Source organism: Sylvia atricapilla, chromosome 1 (genome assembly GCF_009819655.1).
Source record: "Sylvia atricapilla isolate bSylAtr1 chromosome 1, bSylAtr1.pri, whole genome shotgun sequence".
In the NCBI taxonomy this organism is placed as follows: domain Eukaryota; kingdom Metazoa; phylum Chordata; class Aves; order Passeriformes; family Sylviidae; genus Sylvia; species Sylvia atricapilla.
This window is the reverse complement of record NC_089140.1, coordinates 39010441-39028498: the sequence shown is the minus strand read 5'-3', so window position 1 is coordinate 39028498 and position 18058 is coordinate 39010441. Positions and strand designations below refer to the sequence as shown.

The following is an 18058-nucleotide window of genomic DNA, read 5'->3' as shown; positions in this document are numbered from 1 at the left end:
CTAACAGAGTATCTGACACATTCCACTACATGCTGCCCAAGATTCATACAGTACGATTAAAATAACAACAGAACTAGAAAGAGGTGAAGGTTACAGAGCTCAGAAGCACGGTCTGAAAGGACCACACTAATGGACGAAACTGCATGCAAGGTCACCTAAAAGGAGTCTCAGACCCAGGGCACTTTAAGGGCCATGCAAAGGGCACAGGCTGCTGCTGCCAAAACTATCTCAGACAAGGTGCAAGTCCCGATAGGCGCAGCCGAGTTGGCAGGAGTTCTCTAAAGCTGAAGTACTTTTGCTGCTCCAACTCTTGTCAGCTGAAGAGCGATAGGGACAGCTGGCTTCTGTCCCAAAGCATCTGCGAGAAGAGGGGTCCTGCTGAACTCTGCCCTCCGCCTCGGAGCACAAGAAGCAGGGAAGCACACTCTCTGCTCTGATATCCTCACCCTAATGAAGTTCCAAATACAAATTTGGCCATTGCTCCACTGCAGCCAGACATACCATCAGGGCAGTATTTTCTTCCCCCACCCTTCTGCATCTCATGCATTTAGACAGTGCACTATTTTGGGCAGGGCCTCAGAATGTGCTGTACAGTAACTGGCGCTGCAGGACTTTCCAGTGATACTCCAATTCAAATAATGGTAATGATCGTGATCCTGCCAAGTCAAAAGATATTTGAAAGAATGAACCCTGAAAGGCCTCCACCGCCTTGAGGAGAGACATTACTTGCTAAGTAGGTCCTTAGAGCACTTTCATTTTAACTATTGTAGCATTTCAATGATAAAACACAGACTTAACTTAAAGTATGATTAAAAAAAAAAATTCAACAAATGCCTTTGCTGTGTATGCACCAAGTTGTATTTGTCAACTGACAGAAAAGAAAGTGTTTACACTCATCTGCTGCGTCTTGCCCGGTTTAGAACTGGGGGAGAGAGAGCTGCATCATATTCCTTCATGCCTTTCATCAACAAAATTGCCAAGGTTCAATTGCAAATCTGTAATGTTAACCAGCAGAGTCATGTAACATAAGTCAGTGGAGTCAGTGGATACTGATCTTGGTCATACAACAGCAGTATAGCTCTTTGAAACCTGTATTCATATCAGGTGATTAAGGCCAAGAAACAGTTTAGTATCCTACTACCAGCGTAGCAGAGCTATCCAGATTTTTTTGCTCTAAGTCAGATGACAACAGCATCTGTCCTCTGGTTATTTTTCTGTTCTACTCTCATAATATAATTTCTGTTACTTAGCAGCTAACTTCTTCACAGACTTTTATTATTCTCCCAAATAATCTCTATCAGTTGTCCACTGAAAAGTAGAGATTCTTTAATAACATACTTTTCTCTTATGACACAATTTGGCATCTTTATCAATCCAGTAGTTAAACATGGCAATTCAGCCACCTGACTTTATGCTGGCATTTAATAAGGCACTCCAGGAGCCCCACCTGCCAGTGTATCTTCCAGAGGGACATTCCTGCACACATTCACTGAGTGACTTTCCTCAGGCCCCGCTCTCCTTGGCCACACAGCAACACAGCACTGCTTCTGGTTCTGCCATATTTAGCAGTGTGAAAGATCCTTCTCTCTTCTGCTTATCTGATCTAAAAGCATGGTCCCTTTCATTCCACGACATGAATAAGCCATGAGTATTCATATTTTTACCTTCTAACACCTAAGTGAGATAAGGGAAGAGCTATTCCTACTTTACAGACATGAAACAGAAGCACTGACAAAGAAAGAGCTTTATTTGCTTGCATCATAAATTCCTAGAAAAATGCAAGCAGCACCCAATTTTCAACAGCAACAGAGAACCTAGCTGTCTACAGCACTAAGCAGTGTCCTCAAAATACAACCTTATATGTCTTGCCCTAGGTTTCACATGGGATACATGACAGGGAACTGTGTTAAGTCTGCGCTCAGTCCCTCTATTGCAGGGGCTCTAAAGCACCCCCAAGTCTGCATGTGCACCCCACTCACCTGCCCACTGTGACACAGGACAGGGCTGGGTGCCTCCTGCCTCCAAGAGCCACCACTGCTGCCAGCAGAGAAGTCGTGAGAGAAGATAAAACCTTGCCTTCATTTTCTGATCTCCACAGCCAGCTGAGAATCAGCTTTCTATAAGACTACCATCATATGTACAATTAAACAGGAGTGCCCCGGCAGGGAACTGACTTCCCTGAGAGAAACCCTGAATCCTCTCCTGAAGGCAGTACAGCAGCAACTGTGCATGTGGACCACTGTGTAGCACAGAGACATAAGCAGCACTAAAAACGGCTACAAAATCCTCTACTCTTGAGTGTACTGTCCAAGCCCCACATACCACCAAGATGTTAAGTCTGAATCTAGCAGGCTAGTCTTATAAATTGAGTATGTATGACCTGAAAATCACCAACACGCGATCAGCTATTTCAAAGAAAACACCCTAAAAAACCTTTGTCTGAAACTGCTGCATCTTTTTGCTCTGTCCCACAGGTACACAGGGGGAGCTGTCACTGCAGTCACTTTTGGTGCTTCTCCCAGCAGGGCCACAACTTTTGGCAAGTACATTCTCTTTTACAAGTACACGTATTTACTACGGTTAGCAGTAAAGTACAACGAGGAGGTTGAAGCTACTCTGTAGGTTTGCAATGCTAGTTCTCAAGCACCAGTTCCACTAAACCCTGAGGTAGTATGTATAACTAACATCACCTTTTCAAAGAAAATTATACTGCTTTTCAGGCAGAATTTTTTTTTTTTTAACAGTTATGTCAGCAAAGCAGTTCTACATTTGGGTTTATGCGTCCGTATAGCCAGAGAGATATATTTACACCTGAGCAAATGTGGAAAGCAGAAAGCTTGTCAGGATTAATTATATCAGGGCCAAGAACTGCATCTGGTTATACCTGTGTTACTCTCAAGACAGCAAGGCTTAATGACGTGCTAGTAACTGAGAACAGGAGCGTCTTTCGCTAAATAAATGGCCAGGCAGACACCATGAGTGAGCCAGGGTGAAAGTAAGAGTAGAGACATGATGGCCGCAGGGTTTGGCAGGCAGAGTTTACAGGGCAGCAGCTCATCACTTTGTATTAGGAGCCTACCTTCGAAATGAAAAAGAAAACATGTTAAATGAAAAAAATAAATCGTATGGAAAAGTGAAGAAAAACATCCGAAAGATGCTAGCTCTGTAGTTTTTTCAGATCGGTGATTTTCCGCCTGTCCGTTACCATGCAAAACCACATCAGTCTCAAGTGAAAATTCTGCATTACTGCAAAACTGAAAAATAGGATCTTCCTAAAAACAAAAACAAAAACAGAATTGTGCCATCATCTGCATGAAGTTAGATTTTCCTTTGAAAATTAAATTTTCTTACAATTCAGGCCGTGACTGCTTTACCTGTGAATTCCTGTGGTAACAACCTTATGTGGAATAAAGTGGCATAGGCAAAAAAGAGACACAAATGTAGAGAGGATAAGAACTGTGACCCCTTTTTTCTTTATTTACAAAAAAGAAGTCTATTTCTGTGGCCTATTGATACAAACGTGGTGTAACAAATTCAGTGCTTTCCCTACAGGATCAAAAAATTTAAGAAAAGGCCCACTGTAAGGATATAAACACTTAAAAATAAAAGAGGTTTGATTCTTTTTTTTTAGTTATGTTTTATGGTGTTGCTACTCCATTGATTTCAAAAAAAGACTCTTGTAAACATAAATGGGAGAAAACCCAGATCCAGAATCATCAGTAAGAAATGAAAATTGCAAGGGCAATGAAATAGTTACTATTATCTCTACACACATCCAGATATTTTACTAAGTCATAAAGTCTCCATTTATAGTTATTAAATGTTTTATAGTGTTTTGAGGACTTTTATTTTTAAGTCTTTTCAAGCATTGAAACAGAATAATTCAGAGTATTATTCTAAAGGAATGATTTTATTCTTCAAATCTTAACTCCTATCCAAGCTGGTATTAGTTTTTTGGTATTACTATGTCTGCCAAATAAATTTTTTATTTTCCATATATTCAACATATCTTATGACACTATGCATCATGACTTTTTGCTGTGGCTTGAATCCAGCAAGAAAAGGAGTGTTTTAATATCTTTAATCATGTAATACTATTACACAGTTGTTCAGTACCACATGGACAAAATACAACTATTGTGCTCTCTTTGGAAATGCCATAAAACTGACTTGCAGTGTAATATTTTACATATCATTTCATTTCTCAAATTTTAGGACCACTAGTTCAGAGCATTTCGATCTTTAAGCGTTTTCAAACCTTAAAATTAATAGAGTGATTCAACAAGAGCCAATTCAGTGATCAAAACTACTTCAAGTTAGTAGAGTAGCAGTTAAAATGCTTATCATTACAATTAATTTGTATTACAGACACACTGCTGGATATCACTAATTGATTTATATACCCTCCTTTCTATACCCATTTACAAGGGCAATTATGAACTCCATCACATATGTTTAAATGGGTTACATTAGAACATTATCTAGAAACTAGACTGCTGAGCCTAAAATCTTTAAGAACAGGTAAATTCTTCATTAATGGGTATGTTATCAACTCACTACAAACGGCCTATAACCTTTTAAGGCAGCACACGGTGCTAATATTTTACTTTTCATGGGCAGTTGGAGGTTGGCTCCAATGATGAGCTCCACCGCTATCTTTAATTGTTTTTAAAATTGCATATTATAGGCAGCAATAAACACAAATTAGTATTATACCATCCACGGCTTTCTGCAAGGCATGGTTTCTATAAACAAGTTAAAATGCATACATCTGTAAATAATAAGTGTAAGTATGCTGAATTTAATGAATAAGGGCACTAAAAGAAATTGAACAGTAGGGGTTCAGCAATTAGAGTAACTGCCCATTTTATTAAAAATGTATTGTTTCCAGCTTTCACTTTAGAAGACTTTTATTGCTTTGCTAATTCTAAGTTTTGATTTCCTTTGAAAAGGATGCCTAATTCCGTGTTTTTCTTTGACAGCCCTGTCACACAGCACTCGCCTTTTTTACAAGGCAGTGGACAACTTGAAGCTTTATATCTCCTTGCTTGGGATCTCACTCTTGGGCCCTCACTGCCGACCTTTGTTTGGTATTATGCCACCCAGAGGTATGATTCTTTATCAAGTAAGGTTTCATGTCACAACAAAGCTGGGAGGAGACCTGCTGAACCAGCACACCCCAGGCAGCCACCCTTCGGCCCTTTCCCAGAGGTCACCAACACCGACAGACTGGGGAGGGGAGGAGCACACTTCCAGCTTCCCAGCCATGCCCCTGCAATCCAGGGCCATTTGCTGATGTTGGCAAGGCTGGGGCCATGAAATGGAGCCATGAGTTTCCTGCTGCTGCTCAGCAGCAGCCTGCTGCAAGAGGACAGGGCAGTGTGTAGACTGGGAGAAGCAAAAGAAGCTTCTCAAACCAGGCAGATATCCCAGTCTCCCTCACTGCAGTGAACCTCTGGGCTATCCTTGCTTGTATATGTATATTTTACATCCATGTAACTCACTTTCCAAAAAAGTGTTAAGATCGTTCTTACACTAACCTAATTGCACCCACGTCGCTGCTCTGTGGGGGTATAATTAAAACAATCTATTATTTCCATGTAGACATGACACAATAACAGGAAAAACATAGCTTTCATCACTTGAGCTTATCTGCAAATAGAAGGACAGTCAGACCAAAACTTGACCTTTCTAACATCCTACAGTACATGTACATTTGCAACATCTGAGACTAAAAGAGGGACATCCCCCTTCACCCTCTCAGCCTGCCAGATTAGGACAGTGCAGTACTAAGAGCAGCTCACCCCAACATTTGTGATGCTAACGTAAGTAATTCCAGTCTACGGTATATTAAAGAACTTTGCCACTATCTTTTGAGAGAGTAAATGAAATATAGAGTTTACCTAGCTGTAAATGCTCACCTGAGCAGAATTTCAGTATTTTTTAATTGAATACCTGCCAGACTAAAAGTGGTAACACAGTGGGGAAGGTAACATGAAAACATAAGACACTAACAAATTCCCTTCCATTTTAATTCGCAGCAACTTGACATTGAGTTTAAAAAAATTTTTTTTCTGTGAGGGTTTTTTTATTCCTTATAACTTTCCATCAGTGCAGTTAATGTGGCCAACAGTCCTCTGCTCCTCTCACAGTAGGTCCAGCAAAAGCTGAAATCTGGGAAGGAGCAAGGTGTCCCAGAACCAACTGGTAGCAGTTCTCTTGAGCATGGCTCAGAGCACACTTCCACACTGCCTAGAAGATCTAAGATCAATAAACCAAGACATTCACAAGAGCCTGGAGACAAGTGACTGGAGGGCACACTTCCCAGTATTCTCTTCTCCTATTCTTAACCTGCAGTAGATTTTCCTATTAAACTGTTGGAATGAGTAATGCTCATAATTTTACCTGTATGTTGTCTGTCATTACTATTCTCACTCAGAAGTGAAAAAATATGCACACACTCTACTTCAAGAAAACACATACACGCTAACAATATTTCCTAGTCACCTGGTCTTTCTTATTTAATACCTACCTTCAGCAGTGATTCTGTTTTTTCCCCAGATAAGCTACTCACAACTGACTGCAATATCCCTGCCTTGCAAACAGGAAAAACGTCAACCATACTTTATATAGAATATGACAAAAAGAAAGTACTCTGTTTCCAAAGAACTGAAAAAGCAACATTCAGTCCTGGTAGCTGATTTCCCAAGAAACTTCAGGCAAAACATACTCTGAAAAAGTGAAGTTACATTTCCCTATGAGGTTAGAATTCAGAAGATGTCTGGTTACTGTACTCTAATAATTTTAAAATGTTTCTATTATGAATATCCACTATTACACTAAGCTTATTATAATGTTTCATAAAATGTACCCTTTTTTTTTAGGGGGGAAAGCCCCTTTTCCTGCTACGTTTGAGAGATTTGAGCCATTATTTTCGGAGGCTGATATTTACAAATGCTTTTTCAGTTGTCACAGTTCATTCAATGCGATCTTCCCAAACTGTCTGAAGGACTGCTTTAGTGCCTCTGTCAATACCCAAAGGATTCTGAAGACACAAGCAAAGTATTACTGCAAACACACCAAGGCTATTAAAAAATGTAGATAGCTGTGAAACAGTAAGACTACCCATTTCACTTTAAAGTCCAGAAAACCTCCAGCCTGTGGCACTACTATTTCACTGAGTTGCTGTGACAAGGCAGAGCAGCCACCTTAAGGAATTAGTAAAATCAGCGGTGGAGGGTTGTTGGTTAGAAATCACTGCTTTTAATTTCTTAGCATTTGCACAAGTTTGACAACTGCACAGCTGCACAGAGTTGCCCCAAACCGTAATATAAACAAGGCAAGCTTTCCACAGAGTAAGTTTAATATGCTTTCCATTACTTCCCATTCTGAGGTCTGATCCTGTTTTGCTTTTCATTACATGGACTTGTCATAAATTTTGGAAAATCTTCTCAGTTCTTTTCCCACACTTTACCCATCAGACACAAGTTTGTCATCCAAAGATGACAACCCATAAAAACAGCAATTTAAAAAAAGTGTAACCTGTGAGTTCAAGGGATGCTCTCTGAGAAAACTCACCTCTTACCACCTTACCCAGACAATCCCAGTGCAATGCAGGCACATTTTGGAAAGCTCTCATACCACCCAGGAACAGGGAGACCCTGCTGTTTCATGGGACCCCAGGCATTTGCAAACCAGTTTGCCTGATCACTGCCTTCTATTGTTTCCTGAGATAAGCAGGGCCCCAGTGAACAATTAGAGCTTTCAATAAATAATCTGTAAGCACATTCATTTGATTTACCGTTATTTGATACAGCAGTTAGTTTCAATGGGGCAGTTACTATTGATCACTTAAAGTACTACAGACAAACATGAAACACTTCCAGAACTCCATGGATTATTACTCTTTATCTGCCACTCATCTGGGTTACTTGTAATGGTTGTGAAATTTAAAATCAATAACAACAATTAGCGTTTGTTATACTCTGAGGAATGAATCATGTGAAATATGTTTTGTTACTAAAATGAAATGCCGGAGAGCTTGCAAACAGGAAAGACTCTTGCAAATAGCAAAACTAAGATAACTTCTCTTGGTATTAGAGTATCCAATAAAGAGGGTAAAGATAATTAAATACAGGTATTTTAAATGCACACAGAAGTATACATACAATTATAAAAAGGTATCGGTAGGATTTTCAAAGGAATAAAACTTTCAGCAAAACTGGTGAGAAAGACACACCCAAATTTTCCTTAAAAAGTTCCAATACGGGTCCTACAATTTCATACTCCTTGACTTCTACAGGAGTTTTGGGTTGTTAATCATGGCAGGACTTGCTCTTGTGTAGATACAGGAAAAGCTCTGACTCCTCTTCCAACTAGTTTTTACTGGAGATTATCACCAAAACAAAAAAAGTATCTAAGAAATTAATTCAAAATGAAATTAATGAAAGCTGGAAACCGATTTTCAGATATATATGTTGAAAAACACCTTCTCTCTTCAGATTCATATAAATAAATTGTAAATCTAATGAAATAGATGGAAATAATAGTATTTTGAGATATCTGCTAAAGTAGTAATGCTACATAATTAAAATGCAAAACAATAAGAGAAGTATTTTACCATTAAACTGTAACCAGAGCTCTGTGTGAAATCATCCATTCAGAAGACTTGTTTTTCATCAATTATTTGTTATTTATCTGATGTAAATATAAGAAGGTCTAATTAAAATGTATGACTCCTTATGCAGCTTCTTGTCATTAAGACCAATGAAAGCATTCTGAAGACCATAATGAAATAATTATGTTTGCCTTTAAGAATCCTCTTCAACGACACATGGTAGTACCACACTAAATTAAAACATCAGGAACCAAATTTCTCTTGCATCTATTTCCATTTTCACTAATTATACCCCCAAGCTTTCCAATAGACCAGGCCCTAAAATTCTTTTGAAGCTGAAACAACCTAAGGAACAGCAACCTTTTCATGGTAATGGACTTTGAAGAAGAAACAAAGGTAACACAGCCCTGGAAGGATTAATATTTCAAATAGAATTCAGTTATCATGTGAAAATATGTGTTTATTTGAAAAATGGGGAAAAGATTGTTGATAAAAAGCCAAATATGTGTTCCAAGGAAACCAATACTCTGATTTAATCTCATTTAATTGCGTCATTCCTTCCTAACCTCTTTTTGTCAGAGTATTTTCTTGGTCTGCACAAAAATTCAAGTTAGCAAAAGTATAACAAACACAGTACTGCTGGGCAGTGCCAGTGTACCATGCTGGAACTGAGCTCTACTTTCACATTTTGGTGAAGGTGAAAACAGCCCCTGTGAACAATTGCAGTGCTTATAATGGACTCCATTTCAGGGAGAAGGGAACAACTATTTGCCCAAACTGCCTCCAGACATGCAGTGCATCCTAACACAGCTCATGCTTTAACCACTAGAGTCCTGCAGGACCTCACCAAAACACAGAGAAAGGAAAGGATTCAGATAAGGAAAAGAAAAAAATCAAAAAACACAGAAGGATATGAGTCAGCTCTAACTTCTTGCAGGCAGCTGAAGGCTTCTTTTCAAAAAACTTCAGGGAGATAATGGATCCTTCTTGGTGTGGTGTCAGACAAGTGAATGTGGCAATACACACAAAGCATACAAAGATGAGCAGTTCACATACCTAACCTAACATAGCATGTGACTACGTGTGCAACTAGAAAAACACAGTTGGAATGTGCTCTCCAAATGGAGAGGAAGGCAGAGGTTCACTAGGGGATGAAGACTTGGGAAAAATAGCTTGCCCTGTTAGCCCCCCTCATCAAAGACACTGAAAGACATAGGTGATTTGCCATTTGTTCTGCATTCTACAGAATGTTCAGTTAGTGTTTGAACACTTAGTGTTCAAAGTGTGGACTGTAACCAGAAAGATCTTTAGAAAGTCCAAGACTTTCCACTTAACCTCTAAGGAGGATTTGACATATACCCTCATCCAGTAACTAATAAAATTTCTTCCCCAGCTGAATGAAAAGAGGAAACTCAAACAAACAAAGCAATGCTAAGGATTACTCTGCCAAGATGAGAGGGGAAAAAGCAAAACCTCCTCAGACCAAAAGTTGAAAGTACGAACAATGGCTTAAAACCAAAGAAAGAACCCCCAAGCTCAGGACCTGATCTTAACAAAAAAAAAGTTCACCCATGCGTGGCATTTTAGCCAGTCCTTTCTCTTGTGCCCTAAGCCAAAACCTGCAGGCTGGTGGATCAGTGAGGGTGGATCTCTGTGAAGGAGGGAAAGTTTGTAGAGAAGTTAGGACCTTTGATTAGAGCAATCCAGAGAAGAGTGCAAAATCCCGAGAGAGAGTCAAGCTTTGCGGGGCATAGGCACCTCCCCGAGCCTAAACCAAGGTCCTGGGGGAAGCATCTGCCTTGCAGATCCACAGTCCTTGCCCAAGGGGAGGTCTGGGTGTCAGGTATCGCCAGATGGCACTGTGACACAGATTTCCAACTCCTTTTTCTTCATATGAGAGCGAACGCTCAGTCTTGGAAAGACAGGCAACCCTGGTCTTGAGAGTTTTTGAGTAGAAGACGAGAATTAAAGTGGCAGAGGAGGCTGTTTCATGCCTTGGGCTCTGCCCACAGGGGAACAAAAGTGCTGGAGGCTCTAAGACCCCCATAAGCCAGGGTGCAGCTGCGCCGTGCCTGAACACCTCTGTCCCAAATTGGTATTTGTGAACAAGTGAAATATTTAAATCAATTCAGATGTTGTTACATTCACTTATCATGCAAGAACCTAGAAATCCTCTTGGTATCAGTCACCAGCTGGCAGAGGAGTGATTCTGGTACAGGACTGGAAGGGGAAGGAACTCTCAGAGGAGATGAGACACACACCTCTATATGATGTGCTGTGTCATCAGCCAGCCTGGTAGAGAGAACTGGCAAAGCTGGTTTAATGGCCACTTCAGGAATTACATCAAGCTGCATTTAGATTTAAAAAAAGTAAAATAATAATTGCAGGAATCAAGAGACTTTTTGTGTTCTTTAAATGTTATGGTGGGGTGTGGGGTTTTTTTGGGTTTTTTTGGTTTTTGGGTTTTTTGTTTGTTTGTTTTAATTTGTTTTCTTTTGATTTGTTTTGGGTTGGTTTGGTTTTTTGGTTTTGGTTTTGGGGAAGCAGTAATTCAGCCATTTCTTCCACTGTTTCTATCTTACAGGCACAAATGGCTTTCTATAATCAAAGCACCCACTGAAGGAAATCTGTGTTAAATCAAACTGTGGGTTTTGTCTCCAGCTTGTGCAACACTGGCTCGTGCAACACTGGTCATCCTGTTTAATTGTGCCACACTTCAGCTACGCATCTTTAAAGAAGAATGATCCTTCTTTCCTTTTAAGAAGAGATGCTGGATGTTCACTGTGCTGAACATCCAGCACAGTGACATGAACTTTTACTGGTATTTCCTAAAAGTGCCAGTACATAAATACACCGAAGTCTCACTCATACAACCACTCTGTCTCTGAAACTTATTAAAATCGAGGGTGGAGGGTTGACTGCATTTAAGTGCTTCACTAGATAAGGCTGTAAAAGACAAAGACATTCTTAGTTTGTCATTTTATTGTTCAAAGATCCTTGCTAAAAATACAGTGCGAGCCTAGAGAAAAATATTATGGTTCAATGGAAAGAGATCCTCCAAACCATTAAAAGAAACTAAGCAGTGCTAAAAAAAATCTCTTTGTTGCGAGACATTTCTCTGCTTCTTTTCTTAGAGGATGCACTTACAGGGTAAAATGCAAGTCACAGAAAGTGCATAAAACGGAAATCCTTCCAAACTATGGATGGACTCTAACATCATGTCCTTAGCGGTGAAGATCCAGAGCACTCTGAGAATTTATAAATACTCATCCAAGCTTTAACCTATTAAACCTATACAAGTGTCGCCCGCATGTGTATGTTTAACTTCCATGGTTTTATAATATTCAGTTTATATATGGTATAAGCAGGGGAAAGAAAAATCACCTTGTCCAAGGGCAACAGAAGGTATATTATATACTTTGTGTCTAGGATTCTTTAACACAGACTTGCTGGATTATATTTCCATCTCTCTTAACAAAAGTATTTGAAGAAGCTGCAAGGCTCAAACAGAACACTAAAAGAAAGTGGGGTCAGTTATACAAGGGCCAGCACTAGTTTGTTAAAAGTCTTTTTCCTACCCACTCCCAAATAAAGAGACAAAGAAGTGAACATTGTGGGAATGTGTTTCTAAACCACATGATATCCTTATCAGATTGTCATGTACAAGGGAGGTTCTCACACAGGGACCCCATGCTGGTGAGCTGCCCTGTCACATGATGCAAGTTCTACGCTCCTATTCAGATTACTAAAATGAGCTGAAGAAAGCTAGATTTCCCCTCCTCCCTCCCCCCCTCCCATCCAAATAAGCAAAATGCACAGTGACCAAAGTCATATTAATTCGCTGCCACTGGGAAAGCAATCCTGAGCAGCTGCAAATGATAAGTGAATATATGAAGGAGATAATCTAGCTATTAAAATCTATACTGCAATTAATATCTGCTGAGCAGACTTTATTGCAGAGAAGCAAACAGAGAATTGAAAAAAACCTGTGAGTCAGACAAAATACAAGGAAAAAAAAACTCAGTTGATTTGTAAATTTATGGAAAGAGAGTAACATATTTTTATAAGCAAGTCCTGCTTTCTCATATAAGTGTCTCTATTTTCACTGTTGATGTTGTGAATGCTGCCATTGAATTACTTTTTCATGTAGTTTGGAGGAAGTGGAACAGTCCTGCAAACATTTTTAATATTAAATGAAGGTTTTAAATAGTATTTGATCATTCAAATATATGGCCTGTTTTAAAAAGTGCTGAGGGAGCTCCTAGATGCTCAGCATATTTGGAAATGAAGCCATGAAATGTGGATTTAGGATGCTAACTTTAGGCTACTGTTCCTGACATTCTTAACTTCTGAAACACATTTGCTCATGCAAGGGCAAATTAATAAAATCCCAGAGCTTTGATTATTTTTAAAAAGACAGTTTAAAATCCTTGGGTTTGGATGCAAGTTGTTTACAGATTACAAACAGAAGAAGCAACTAGGATTCCTGTGACCAAAAACTGCACAGAAGTACTTCCACATTATATCAGTTTGTTTCTTTCATACCTGGAATACGGTTCCATAAAAAGGTGGCAGCAGTAAGACATTACTCCTGGTTTGCCTGCTAGAAAATCCAGTTTTGTTACCCTCCTGTCTATACTTTTCCTGAAGCACTGAGGAAAATGATTATTCTGTTACTTAAGAATAGTTTTGAGCATTTTGCGGCTTGTATTTTCGTGGTTCCATTTGGTTTGAAAGGGCTTGGATTTCAGCAAGAAGTGGCATGGGTCACAGTGCATGGGGACAGACTTCATGCACATGAGCAAAGGTCAAAATCAATCATAGCTTTGTATTTCCAGGCCTATTACTTTTGGCAGTTTACCCTGCCAGAAGGGGCTAAAATATTTGCCTCCCAAAAGGAGTAAACATCAATAGGGGGCAGGAATATAATCAGCTTCTCAACCACTCAGCAGTGAGAAAGGAGGGTAAAAGATCCCCTCCTCGCTGCAGCCACTAAGCCATCTAAACGTTAGATGCAACATTTTCAGCAAAAAGTTGAAAGATTTCACAGCACAGTGACTTGAAAAGGACAATAGGCCTATTTAGGCAATTATATTATGCAGGCTTTGTTATTAGGCAGCCCTGCTCAGCCCCAGAAAGTCTGGATAATCAAAAGTGTCCAAGTACAGGAAGGGGAAAAGTACAACCCCACCCTCCCGCACAGCCGCTGCCAGGACCTCTGGATTTGAAGGGTAAAGTCTATTTACCGAAGTTCCTTGGCCATTTTATACATCAACTGATATCCTTCCTCATGGGGCTGCGTGCTACAGCCTAGCAAAGCTCTGGAAAGCCCTCTGAAACCACAACTAATTTGGCCCCGGCCGCCCGCCCCTGTAAATTCACTGCTCAGAAGCTGCTGCCAGCCCCCCCGGCAGAAACTGCGAGAGGAGAGGGATGATCCCCCCCCGGCTCGCACGCATACCAGGGCCGGTCCCCACGGCCAAACAGATCTGGAAACTCATCACAGCTGTGCTCTGCTTTTGAGGTCTCAATAGGACGGGGCATAGCGTGGCCGACCGCGGCAGACAGCAGTCCTTCCGAGCACAATGTCCCTTTCACAGCCCCGCTCCCAAATCTAAATGCTGGCTGTGTAACACAGCCGCACTTCATGGGCTGCGTAAAGGGCGGTATATAAATTAGACCTGAGCAAAACCAGTCACTTGGCGTGTTTCGGGGAGGTGGGACCGTAATCCGCCGAGCAGGGCGCCTCGCTCCCCCGAGCAAAGCCCCTCGGCTTGGCCGCGCTGCGGGGCTGGCGTGACGCACACACGGTTAACAAAAACCGCTCAGCAGTAAGTAGGGATTTAACTGGATGTGAGGATGACTAACTTCGCTGTCTGAAACACTATCTCCCTCTTTCAACTCCTTAACTTCCCCGTAACCCTCTTCAAGGCATCGCCTCAGAAGCCTGGCTTTGTTCTGACAAGTTGCACCTTTGCTGCACAGACTCATTAGGCAAGCAGGGAGTCACCCAAAGATACATTGCTTTTCCTCCAAGCTTATCCCACCCTGACTTCACCAGTGAAAGCCTCTCATCATTTTTGTCTGCAGGAGTTTTTGACAGTGGTGAGTGTCCATTAGAGTTTTCCTGTGCCAGCAGCCGAATCAGACTAACTCCATCACAGCCTACGTAGAGAGTAGTTTTCCCCTTTCAGTTATTTTGGAAGAAAAATGTCCCCACCCATATTTTTTTTTAATGAACTTGATCAGAAACAAACATTTTTTTCATCACATATTTCAGAGCATTAAGCTAGACGTATAAAAATTTAAACAAAGACTCTATCCCAAAGCAAATCAGTCCTAGCTATTTAGCTGTAAAGTTTATAGATGAACTTCAAAGAAAATAACCTGGTTCAAACAGATCTTGCCTTCTGGGCACTAGCAAACACACCTGCAGCAATTTGATACTTGGGAATGCAGATTACAAGTCCTTCACTTCAAAATGTTTGTTTTTTAATTCAGAAAGATGAAAGAAAATAAAGTAGTGAGCGCTTTTTTTTTTTTTTTTTTTTTTTTTTTTTTTTTTTTTTTTTTTTATTTTTGTGGAACACAGATGTTTCCAGTGCTGGCAGGGAATGGGAACCTGACCCAAACATTGCAATAATCCAGAATTTTGAAGGACAACGCATTGCTTTCGGGAGTCCCATCTTCACGAACTTTCTGAAAGTTAATACCCACTAGCTCCTCTCTAGGCAAACACCTCCTACCAAACTGAAATAAGAACTGTATACTACGTGCGCCTCAACATCCCAGTGTGTTCTGCTGCCATGTCCATAACTTTTGATTTCATCAAATTTTTTAGGTTTCTAACCCTAAGGAAATGCAGTAGGCAGTAGTCATCTACTTGATATAATTAACTGAAACACTACATAATGCCAAACAAACTTACTCTTGTTTTGGGCCTGCTCATTTGGTTTTTTGCCTGTTTAATTAATGAAGACTAATGAAGACTTTTTTTAATGGGCTTTTCCAAGGTCAGATCTCCATTCTTTGCAGCTCCTCTCTCAGGACCTGTCCTGTTCCCACTTCCGCAGTATTTAGTTAGCTCACGTTTCACCAAAAATTAAAAAAGTGATTTTCTCTCAGTATTTGTTGCCACTGCACAACAAGAGAGCAGAATATTCTAATTTACTTAAGAAACTATAAATTACTCATTCTTGCAATCTTAACTCTTTTGCCCTCTTAAGAACTATCCTTGTCTAATTTAATTATACCAACCTGCTTTTTATCTTACAACAAAAGGCGCGAGAACGAATTACGATTAGAAGGGCAGTAGGTTCTAGTCTCATTTCTGAGTGCAGAATTTTCTTCGCAAACAAACAATCTCATTTTAAATCTACAACAATGTAACTAGAATCACATAAAACATAAACTAATACCAGTGCAAAGCCAGGGGGGTTTTTTGTGTTCTTGTAACACACCGTGCAATATGCAGTGGCTAACAGTTGCGTTGCAAACCCAGGGCAGGTTTTTCCTCCCACAGGGGAGAGGAAAAAAATACCACACAAGTTAAGGTCATGTTTGGGTTGCATCTTATCCTCTATTTTTACTTTGCAGACCCTCATGGACTAGAAAATTCATGATGCTGCAGGAGTGCACTAGCTTAGTGAATTGTAACAGGATTAACGTACGGAAGATGTGCTGAAGTTGGAGACCTACAGCATTCCGCCCTAAACCCTGCAATGGCCAATTTTGCCAGCATTTCAGCTGAAACCCTGATACTGTCTGGAATTGTTACTGGCCTGCTCTGAGTTTGCACTATCCATGTCCTTTTCCCTCAACAACCATTTACCTTTTACTCTACGATCACGTCTCTATCAAAGCTATATTTCTAAGGCCTAAGGCAATGGCTGCAGGTGTACTTTTTTTTTTTTTTTTCAGAGCCAAAAATTAAACAACAAATTAGACCAAAAAAACCCTATCACACTTCTAACAATTACAAAATTTGATTATTACATCAAATCACAGAGATCTCCTTAAAACTGGAGAATCAGGAAAGGCTAGAGTTAGAACTAAACATTGCTATTCTTGTATTTATAAGCACTGGTCAACCTTCAAACTATTTAAAGCTTTCTGGATCACAAAAATTCTAGTTCTGTCATATTTCCATGAGATGCAAGATAAAAATCTTACACTTTGGAAGAATTCTGGTATTTCAAAATCCGTTTATAATATATTTATTCATGCATAAACTGCTTACACTTTCTTAAAACTGAAAACAAAACTTGCTCTAAGATTTCAAACAGAAAATCTTAATTTGTACTCTAACTAAACTGTTTTTCCACATTTCTATACCATTAACTTTCACAGTTCAAATTACAACCACTGTATTATGATTCAGGTTTCGGCCCGATTTTAAATTCCCATGCAGTGAAGATTAATCCCACAGTTTACAAAGTTACAAGACTGGATTCCTGAACGAATTTTCCTGTATTTTTATTTACTCTTCTTAATATGAGTTTCTTTGATTAGCTAAACTTTTCTGTTATCAACACTTGTCTCTTATCACAGGCCCTAGGCAAATGACATATTTACCACTCATTCCATTCTGATAAGGGTAATCCTGTGTTTAACTTGCCCAAGAACAAACACCATATATTTTGTTTTTAACAATCCTGCTTCTAGGTATTAACAAGATACAAGAGAAAGAGCAGGACATTTTAAAGCCAGGAGTTATTTAAAGAATATTTTGCAAGGGTAAGCTTTTAGCGACAGTATATATGCCTCCTACTCCAGGAAAGTTTATTTAATTCCAAGTTTCCGCAATATCACCACTGAAGTTATACTAAAGTTTAAACCATGAAAGGAGGAAAACGCCTTTTTAGTAAAACATCTGGTTTGAATTTTTGTTTTTGCTAGCTGACGCTCTCCCATAGCTAGTAACACTATTTTGAAGTAAAAGCTTTGTTTCATATTTTGTTTGAAGCATTTTGAAAACAGTGCAAAGAAAAGAAATATCCCATGCTGAACTTCACAGACTCTTTTTAATTGTAAAGACATCAAAACATTTGCAGTGTTGTAGGCTGCTAGTCACTGATTTTTACAATTCTGTTTTCATTACTCAGCCCACACAAATGTCATATGGTGTCTGAAAACTTCTGAGCCGAGTGAAACACACTAACACCAAACACTCTTAAATTTGTTTTTCAATTACCTACTCCACCCCTTTGAAATGTCGAAGGGAGAACTCTTCTAATTGCTAGTTAACTTTTTAACATACCGCAAAACAGAAATTTCCAACAGCATTATACAGTTAATGGCGTATTGAAGTGTCCAAGAGCGTGCTAAAAACATTTTGATAGATAGCCAAGTCATTTATCTAAATCACCGTCAGAGCAGTGAAGCATCCTGCAAGCTTTTAAGCATGGTATAAGGTGATGTTTTCTGGCACTTTTTGTCATT

General features: G+C 39.7%; 1 protein-coding gene across 2 annotated transcripts in view; it reads right to left on the bottom strand.

Annotated features, from left to right (window-relative positions):
- RARB (retinoic acid receptor beta) overlaps positions 1-18058 on the bottom strand; it is a 313192-nt gene that overhangs the window by 71620 nt on the left and 223514 nt on the right. The gene's annotated exons all lie outside the window — the stretch shown is intronic.